Below are 11087 nucleotides of genomic sequence, written 5' to 3'. Positions count from 1 at the left end.
AGAACAGATACCGTTTCTTGATAATTATTAATACATGTATCGTTATAAGAATGAGTCGAGGAAGTCAGTAATCGTATTTGTACTACTCCAGTGGGTTTTTGCCCTGGGGATAAGCGCAGAGCAATTTTGATTAAATTCAGTCAGTCAGTCAGTCAGTCAGTCAGTCAGTCAGTCAGTCAGTCAGTCAGTCAGTCAGTCAGTCAGTAATTAATTACATTTATTTAAGGTTACACGAAGAAACGTATAAAAAACGTATAAATGACGTATAAAGTTGTTCTCTAAAACAGAGTTTTCTCAGTAATCAAATATCGCAGCAAGTGAAATGTTGGTGCATTGCATGTAACAACATTTTCTTGTGTGTTTATACAAATTTTAGAATAAGTTTGAAAATCCTTCGTTTAAAGCCGTTTTACGCACCATGTTTACAAGATCAAAAACGCGTTCCATGACGTTTTTTTTTCAAATGTGCGCTCCGTATAAAACCACGACGAGTGATTGTTTTCTTCTTTTTTTGTATTGTACTACAAATCGATTAAAGAAATAATGTTGCCATGGGGAAGAACCAAATACAGTACCGATTTAATTTAAAAAGCCCGTTTTTGGGGAACATTTTCGAGAGTCTTGCCTGGGAAAAAACTGTTTTATGAAATTATCGATATCTTGATTACGGGACGTTAATTTGAACATCTGAATACCTACATTACTTCTCAACATTCTGCCAATTGCTATCCCATTTGATTTTCACTGCAAATTGAAGCTAGTATTGCAAAAAACGTGGTTTTTCCTCCATCAGTTCGTTCAAAATTTCAGCGCCGACATGCGTGATTATTCTAAGAGCCATTGTGCGGACGCGATTGTAATCACGTATTGCATCAAATTATTGTTATATTACCGCTTCGAGAACAGGCAATTGCGTAAGCTGATGTATGGCCGAGTGGATAGAACGCTGGACTGGGAATCTGTTATGAACTACTTTTGTGGGTTCGAGTCCCCGTGTGGCTGAATTTTCTTCTTTTTCTCTCTTTTCTCATTTTTACTTCCTTTCTTTTCTCTTTTCTTTCTCCTTTTATTTTTTCATTGCTTTTTTTTCATTTCTTTCTTTCTTTCTTTCTTTCTTCTCTGTCTTTATTTCTTTCTTTCTTTCTTTTTCGTTATTTTTCTTTCTCTCTCTCTTTGTTCTTTCTCTTTTCACTATTTATTAATTCTTTCTTGCTCCTTTCTTTTTAGTTTTATTTGATTGATTCGCTGACTGCAGTGAATCGTGATTTTGCATTTTATATAATTCAGAAATAGGCCTGCTATAAGTCTGTCTTGTTGAATATTCTTCCCAAATTCGATTTGGAAATAATGGCTTTTTGATATTGTTGTTGATGTTATTGTTGTATACCCTATTACATTGTAATCAGGGGAATAGCAGCATTGATTTATTTCATCAAAGATATCAAGGCTATAAATTCAAAATCAACACATTTTCCAGGGCGTAGCTTGACGAAAATGCCTCCAATGAATTTTAAGATTTATAAAATCCTTATAAAAATTGCCGAAAACGACTTGTGTCCCCCCCGGCATGCCGCCCCTCATGACCCCCCCCCCCCCTCCCCGATTCACGAGCTCCGGGCACGAGCTAAGCCAAGTTTCATGTCTTGACCGTGGATCGATCCGGGGGATCGATATTCTATTGTAAGTAGGCCTACGTCCCGGTACGCTTGTTCATTTTCTGCATGGCTGTTTCTGTTATAAAGTTACGCCCCTCTGAAATCAAGCGCATGAAAAACTCTAGGCTAACCTTAACTGAAAACTTTTCATCTTTCTCCATTTTTTAAGAGTTAATAGATTTAAGCAATCCCCTGTCACAAAATGGTTCATTCTTTGTTTCATCACGATGGGTCAAATCATAGCCAGTTTGTGCAGTGATATCCCTGGTATTATGTGTGACGTCATGGTTCTTGTAAGCAGAAAAAGCAAGGCTACCACTTGTAGAGCTTTTATTATTCTGTTGGGAGAGTGAGTGGCGTTGGGTTTTAGAGAAAATTATAAAATATAATCTAGAAATGTGGCTCTAGGCAGTCCCGTGGGCAGTTTAAGTCAATTCCAACACTATATTCCATCATGTCCCGTGGGACCAGACGCAAAAAGCTAGGGCTACAAAAATATCCATTCCAATCGTTAAATTTTATCTAAATTTAAAAATGTTAAAATATTCTAGAAACATTTGACAAAAGGCAGCTATTAGATTTATCACCTTTTAGAAAACAATACCTTTTAAGATCTTAAAAGGGTTCATACCACTAAATCCGCCTGTGAAGCGGTTTCCGGTAAAAGTTTATCACGACTATAGTCCCAACTTTGGGATCGATACACGTGGATGTGCTATGCACGATTGATATTCAGACGATAAATCTTTGGATACCGGGTTTGAAAATGATGAATATCTCCCGTAAATGATTTCGTATAAAGAAACCAGATGTTGTTCCTTGGACTTGAATATATATTTTTAACAGATTTGATAGTCGTTAGTTTGCGCTTTGAGATACTAGCTTGCGTCTTGAGTCAAACACTGACAATATTTTTTTTTTTTTTTTGCCGAATTATATAGCGCAGTGTATAGGCCAATCGTGAAGGTAGTCTAAAACCATATGACCTATGGTGTACCATGCTCGACTAACACACAGCGAGGACAGTAACCGGGCTAACCGATGCTATTGTCAGTAGCCTTATTCAGATGACCTTCGGCCCATGATACGACACAAAACTATTAAACAGGTCGATATAAAATGGCTATGCGTGGCGGTGGATTCAACCTACTATGGCGATTTCTGCCATGAAGATATCAGGGCGATGTCACTGTGCGACAGTACCCACAAAATGGCGGATGCCGCGGAAAAGGCTGACGGCCTCTATTCTGATATAATTACCGCATGTGGCTAGTAATACCGGTTTACTTTCAAAACCCTTGAATGTACCATTCATGCTGGATAATAATGTTGTCACTTGTTTATGCGCAGTTGGTATCGTGTTTTGGGCGAAACGGGTCCAGACTTAAAATGCAAATAAAATGCAATTTTGCGATATTATTTGCGCGTATTTGTGATATTATTAGTTATTAGGTGAAACGGAGGTATGGTACGGGAAATTATCGTGCGCGAAGTGTCATACTGGGTGAAGCCGAAGGCTGAACCCAGTATGACACTGAGTTCACGATAATTCGTCGTTTGTATTCCATAGTGGCGTATAGTGGGGCGCCGCGAATAAACAACTTTTCGAGAAAATCGGGTTAACCTTACGCCACCTCGGTCGCCGTGTAATCCTTATGGCGTTACTTTTCGTCGTTTGTATTCCATAGTGGCGTATAGGTCTGATACGTCACTAAGACGTGTACGCCACTATGACATACAATATTTTTCATTTTTGCCGATATTTCATAATTATAAAATGTGTATAAAAAGTGACGTATGGTTGATACGCCACTATGGAAAACAAAAAATTTCACTTTTTAACTATACGCCACATTTAATTCATTAATTACTAATTAATTAGCTAGTTTTGACTGATGAGACTTAGAAAAATGAAAGAAAACATCATTAAAACATATGTGCCAATTTTCAAAAAATGACCAAAAATCACTATACGCCACTATGGAATACAGCCGACGAATTTCCGTACCATACCGACGCTGAACCTAATAACGAATTTATCATACCACTAAGTCATTCTAAATATTGAAATAATTACGTTTTTAAACATTTTAAATAGGAAAAATAAAGCTGCTAAATAGGAAAAACATTACAAAAAATAGATGACTGTTCCGCGTATTACAGATTGCGTACATTTTACGCGCCCGGTTTACGCGAATCGCCTTTATACGCGTACCTCGCCGTACACGCGTATCGGGCTTGCGAAATACGCTCTCACTGACTAGATATAAAGCGTAAAATACGCACTCACTGACTAGATACGAAAATATATCAGGTTAGCGGTGTTCTTTGATGTCTCCCTTAGTGGTGTGATAAAAACGCATATTTAGTAGAGGATGGGTGTACTACTAATATTACTACTACTACTACTATAAGACGAATTTTAATATAATTACAGCTAAGTTGTGTTATCCAACCTACGTTCTTGTTCGAGCATTGAACCCATCGATGCCGATTAGTATCGTGTCTCCATCTTACCACCATTTATTAAAATTGTTATTTATTATCTACATTGAGTTTTTCTCGATTCAAAATAATATTAAACTAATTGACCTTTCCGGTAAATCTCATAATGCCTTGCGGTTAGATCCCGGACGTCGATGCGCACATCGTTCAGCGAACATCGCTACTGCGCATTGCAAGTCGGCATGACGTCAAATGACGACATCTTGAGGTCTAACGCAAGGAATTATTGGATTTAAGTAAGGTCAATTGATAGGGTCTTTATTTTGGTACTTGTTACGTTCGTTGAACTTATTTTTGTAACTACAAGTTCAATATCATTGAACTTGTCAAACTCTATATGAGTATTTTCCCCCAGGGCATTAACCTTATCATCGACAGTTACTTTGTACAGGAGTCAAACGTTGTTAATCGGTGATGAATCCAGACTTTTACTATAGCATATACGCCAATTCACGGATGCGCGCATACGCGATATCTATCTATCTATCTTGCGGACGCATCCGAGAAAGAGTTTACAATTCTTTTCCAGGAATCTCTATCAGCCATCAGATTTGGGAGGTCATTAATTTCTTGATTGACGTCCCTTGCCACACAGTCGATGTAGTTGAATGGTCTTCTTCCTCTACATGTTCGTGGAAGCCTCATACAGATGACATCTGAAATTATTTGGTCTTTTGCACGGTAGCAGTGGCCTGCAAATCTGGCTCGCCGTTGAGCAACGATGGAGGACACCTGTGGAACACCATCTTAGATCTCTGCTTTGGTTTTATGTTCACGCCAGGATATATTTCGAACCCTCATCAACAGCCGGGTGTAGGTACCATCAAGACGGTCCTGAAGATCTGTCTTCATTGTCCAGGTCTCACTTCCATATAAGAGGATACTCTCTATGCAGGCTCTAAAGAAGGCAAGCTTGGTATTTCTTGATATGTTGGACTGCCAGATGGTGTGCAGTTTGTTGCAAGCTTTCCATGCTTGAGCTTTGCGAGTCAGAAAGTCTTTCTTGCTGTCGGCAACAAATGAACCAAGATATTTAAAGTCCGACACCTCCTTGAGTTGTGTGCCATCCCGAGAAAGGATTGGAGTTGGGTTCTTATCTCCATTAATACACATATATTCTGTCTTCTTGGAATTGAGAAAGAGGCCAACTTTTGCGGAAGCATCTTCTAAAGATGACAGAAGATCTTGGGCATCTTGTGATAACGTAGCTGTTAAAGCGATGTCGTCTGCGTAGTCAAGATCGGTTAAATACTTGTTCTTCTCTCTGCTCGTCTTATTGGGCATGATGTCAATCCCTTTGGACTTGTCAGTGTCTATCGACTGTCTGAGGAGATAGTCTACCACTATCACAAAAAGGTAAGGGGCCAAGGTGTCGCCCTGCAGGATTCCAGCAGTAGAGAGAAACTCTTCAGTTGGTCTATCACCTGTTTGTACAAAACTTGAAGGATTATCATACATTATTGCAATAGCATTCACAATCTCCTGAGGGATCCCATAATTACGAAGAATATGCAGCATGGCCTTCCGGTTAACACTGTCGAAAGCTTTTGAGAAGTCAACAAACACAATATATGCCTGCTTCTTTGAGATTTTAAGCTCTTCTATTATCCTTCTAAGGGCTAGAATCTGTGGTGTGGTTGATCTACCCTTGCGAAAACCATTTTGGTTACGTCTGAGAATAGGATCTAGATGAGGAGAAATCCTGTGGAGCAGCATAGTGTTATACAGCTTGGCAGCAAGTGCTGACAGTGTGATACCTCTATAATTTGATGGTTGTGAAAGATCCCCTTTCTTCGGGAGAGGTATAATTGTGGATCTTGACAAGGCTTTTGGCATATTTCCCTTCATGGTTTCATTACAGAAATCAAGCAGTTGCTGATGGAAGAGTGGGTTTTTCCAAACAATGGCTGGTATGTTGTCAGGACCAGGTGTTTTTGACTTGTTGAGCTTGCTCAGACCTTTTTGCAGTTCCTCCATAGTAAATGGACCAGTGTGTATTGGGAGATCGTCAGAGACGTTGCTGTTAAAGAACGTATCTTCAAGGTTTACGTCTTGCTCTGGTTTCCCTAGTAAGTTGGAAAAGTGTAGAAACCAGTTGTCACGACGCTCTTCAGATGTATTGCCTTTCACTCTAACCACAGGAGCAGATTGGTGTCAGTTATCTCCCGGAGGAGTTCCCAAGAAGCTGCATGTTTATATTCATGATGGAGGTTGTCAAGTTCCTCTGTCTTCTTTTGAATAGAGGACTCCAGAGTTTCTGTGTAGGCTTTATCAAGAGTAACTTTGGCCGATTCGAGGAGCTTTTGTGAGGCTCGGGTGGATCTAGCATTGTGTTTCATAAATGCACTCTTTAAGACATCTCTTGCCTCAGTGACTTTGTCTGATGCAGCAATGTTGTAGGACTGCTTTGATTTTTTAGGGAGCATCTCCAGTGCAACTTCCTCATTAGCCGCAACTAAGGTATCATAAGTGGTGCTAATATTGGGTTCTTGTAGCTCATCGTGTAGAGAACTGAAGCGGTTATAGACTGCTACCACAAACTGCTCACCCAGGATGGTGTCTCTGGTAACCTTCTTCCAGTCAATACGTTTCATTGGGTCTTTCATGGAAGTTCTGCATTTCCGGTAGCTGATTTGACATTTGCATGAAACAATCCTATGGTCCGAGTTCACACCCTCGAAGGAGCTGTATGCACGTGAATTCTTGATTGAGTTGATCCACTTCTTTCTTACCAGGACAAAGTCTAGTTGAACTAGTTGGCCATTAGGACGCCTATGTGTCCATAATCTGTTGATGCGGTTTTGAAACCTTGTGTTTGTGGCTATGAGGTTATGTTCCTGCAGGAAGTCTTTCATGTGGTTGCCATTTCTATTGGTTTCTTTAGCAGGTGTGAAGAGAGCATCCGATGGCCCAAGCTGAGCATTAAAGTCTCCTCCAATTATAAGTAAGTTATGAGCTGTTGATGGCATTAACTGTAGAAGAGAGTTCTTGGTAGAAGGAGATAACAGCTTCTTCAGGTTGTTCGTTATGTGGACTGTAGCAGCAGAGAACTGTGGATGTTGGATTGCCCAGCAGAGAAATTTCCATAATCCGTTCATTATGACTAATAATAGACATGCAGGAATTGATGGCTCTTGGTGAGATTAAGAAGCCTACTCCACCAGTGGCAGCATTCCTTTGGTTCTTTCATGCTGAAGAGGTGACTAATCTGTATCCATTCAGATCTTCCTGCAAGGGGGATTCATTGTGACAGATCCGGTGGTCCGTCAGACATATGATGTCAATGCCATAATGTGCGACTTCATGAGCAAGTTCTTCTTTTTTGGCTAGTGAGTTGAGAGTTCTGATGTTGAAAGTGCTGATGGTAAATGGTTTTTTCCTTTGTACAAATTTGTCTTGACCATCCTTATCTGCATCAGGTTTGGTCCGTCCAGGGATGGTATCAACTGGCTTTGAGATCAAACCGTCATTGATGTTAGCATAGTCTAACGGTGACTTAGATGGTCCAGACTTCATAGCAGGGCTTTAACCCTGGTGCTTAAATGTAAACTCATATTTCTTGTCAATGGCTGAATAAGACAGAGGTCGCCACTCCTTCTGTCATAGAGGATATAAAGGAAAGGTTACTTTTACTATAGCATATACGCCAATTCACGGATGCGCGCATACGCGATATGCGTTTGCGAGTAAAATCCGTCATGAATGCCAGAACGTGTGTACGTATTGGCCTACACTCTTACATGCATTATTTGGAGCAAATAGCTTAACCCTAACCGCCTACGGCCACTGGACACTTTGCCACGGGTCTTGGGCTTCGCTGGCCAGCGAAACCGTGCCTATATATCACTTAGGGCGATTGCGTCATCACACCACGTGGGATGCATGCACGAACAGCGCATATATCAAGTAGTATTTTGTCGCATTCAGGAGGGTTAGGGTTAAGGAAGCATATACTGAGTTTCGATAGCACTAACCTAACCCTAACCGCCTAAGGGCTTTTTGGCGACGGGAAGGGAAAGAAGGAAAGAATAAAGAGAGAAAAGAAGGAATAAAGTTGTTTGCTCTGGGTGGGATTCGAACCCGAGACTCCTCGCATGCCAAGCACTCGGTCGGCGACACTTTGCCACGGGTCTTGGGCTTCGCTGGCCAGCGAAACCGTGCCTATATATCACTTAGGGCGATTGCGTCATCACACCACGTGGGATGCATGCACGAACAGCGCATATATCAAGTAGTATTTTGTAGCATTCAGGAGGGTTAGGGTTAAGGAAGCCTATACTGAGTTTCGATAGCACTAACCTAACCCTAACCGCCTAAGGGCTTTTTGGCGATGGGACGGGAAAGAAGGAAAGAACAAAGAGAGAAAAGAAGGAAAGAAGTTGTTTGCTCTGGGTGGGATTCGAACCCGAGACCCCTCGCATGCCAAGCACTCGGTCGGCGACACTTTGCCACGGGTCTTGGGCTTCGCTGGCCAGCGAAACCGTGCCTATATATCACTTAGGGCGATTGCGTCATCACACCACGTGGGATGCATGCACGAACAGCGCATATATCAAGTAGTATTTTGTAGCATTCAGGAGGGTTAGGGTTAAGGAAGCCTATACTGAGTTTCGATAGCACTAACTTAAGGAAGCCTATACTGAGTTTCGATAGCACTAACCTAACCCTAACCGCCTAAGGGCTTTTGGCGACAGGAAGGGAAAGAAGGAAAGAATAAAGAGAGAAAAGAAGGAAAGAAGTTGTTTGCTCTGGTGGGATTCGAACCCGAGACCCCTCGCATGCCAAGCACTCGGTCGGCGACACTTTGCCACGGGTCTTGGGCTTCGCTGGCCAGCGAAACCGTGCCTATATATCACTTAGGGCGATTGCGTCATCACACCACGTGGGATGCATGCACGAACAGCGCATATATCAAGTAGTATTTTGTAGCATTCAGGAGGGTTATGGTTAAGGGTACATGCCCATGAGTTTCATTCAGGGGCGTGTTTGTAAAACGGCACAGCGCATTAGTAAAAGAATAAAAAATACTAACATTTTCACCGGGGTTCGAACCACTGCCAATTTCACTGAATGCTAAAGATGCCTATGCTGTGCCACGGTGACTGTGGTTAACATTCGGCGATTTTCAAAGATATGCATATCAACACGTTTCTAGTGTATTGAAAATCATTTTGATTTTGATTTTGGTAGGAATACGGTCATAGAAAGACACATGACTCTACTTGTCTGTTTGTTTTCATTTAATACAAATTAATTTTGATGAATTGAACTGGTACAACTCTTAGCACTCGTGATAAACGACGATTAATTTAGTAATAATAAAATGAAAACGCTGGGTCATTCACGACGTCATTTGTAATTTATGTCAAAACCTGGGGAGGACCACACGTATACGTGCTCAATCGATACCCAATGATCCAGACAATAGCGTTTGAATATACCGCCCTGCTTGACACATCTTGTCACTTGCGGGAAGATATACTATAGGCCTACCCTAATAGCTTACAATAGATACCCCACCGTAAATAACTCTGTTCGTTATCTCGCTGTGCTAGTTTATACACGCAGCGTACGGACTTTTGAACCATATTTTGTTCAAAAATGATAGGAAGGACTGTTTTCAGCTAAAATGTTGGTTATCAGCAGATGCTTAATGATACCGGGAAGTGTTGCAGAAAGGTAAGCGTACTCTTTATTTATTCAAAATATGTATATCAATAAATTTAAATTTGAAATCCAAAAAGTAAATGTCAGGTCAAAATTCTCACCTTAGAATTATTGTGAAATAAAATCAAACCAAATTTAGGCTCCGCAAACAACGTCCAATTATTCCCATTGGTGTTTGCTACACGTGCATATAATAAATTATGATTTGGGGCTAATTTGAGAAGAGTTAATGCCTCGAGTTTCAAAATACACCGAGTGATGTTTTTGATCAAAAACATCGACAATTCAAGACTCTGTAAAAACAAATCAAGAATTTTCTGGGATAATTGCAACTAAGTGCAATGAAAGTTATGATCTAAGCTACCAGATGCATCATTAATTTCCTGACTATGATATTTAGTTGTGGGAAAAGATTACTTTAATGTTTTGGCGGGATTATTTCCCGCCAAAAATTTCAACCAAAAAGAGCATGTAGCCTTAAGGTTAGCCGAGAGTTTTTCATGCGCTTGATTTCAGAGGGCGTAAGTTCATAACAGAAACAGCCATGCAGAAAATGAACAAGCGTACCGGGACGTAGGCCTACTTACAATAGAATATCGATCCACGGTCAAGACATGAAAAGGCTATGAAACTTGGCTTAGCTCGTGCCCGGAGCTCGGATGCCGGGGGGTGGCACAAGCCGTTTTCGGCAATTTTCACAAGGATTTTATAAATTTTAAAATTGATTGGGGGCACTTCGTCAAGCTACGCCCTGGAAAATGTGTTGATTTTGAATTTATAGCCTTGATATCTTTGATGAAATCAATGCTGCTATTCCCCTGATTACAATGTAGGCCTAAGGGTAGGCAACAACAACAATATCAAAAAGCAATTATTTGTAAATCGAATTTGGGATGAAAATCAACAAGACAGACTTAGCAGGCCTACAAATTTCTGAATTATATAAAGTGAAAAAGAATCAATCACGATTCACTGCACTCAGCGAATCAATCAAATAAAACTAAAAAGAAAGGAGCAAGAAAGAATAAAGACATAGTGAAAAAGAGGAAGAAAGAGAGAGAAAGAAAATAAACGAAAATGAAAGAAAGAAAGAAAGAAAGAAATGAAAAAAGAAATGAAAAAAGGAGAAAGAAAAGAGGAAAGAAAGGAAGTAAAAATGAGAAAAGAAAAAAAAAGAAAATTCAGCCACACGGAGACTCGAACCCACAAAAATAGTTCACATTAGATTATCAGTCCAATGCTCTATCCACTCGGCCATCG

This window comes from Amphiura filiformis, chromosome 1 (assembly GCF_039555335.1).
Source record: "Amphiura filiformis chromosome 1, Afil_fr2py, whole genome shotgun sequence".
NCBI classification, from domain to species: domain Eukaryota; kingdom Metazoa; phylum Echinodermata; class Ophiuroidea; order Amphilepidida; family Amphiuridae; genus Amphiura; species Amphiura filiformis.
This window is presented reverse-complemented; position numbering follows the sequence as displayed.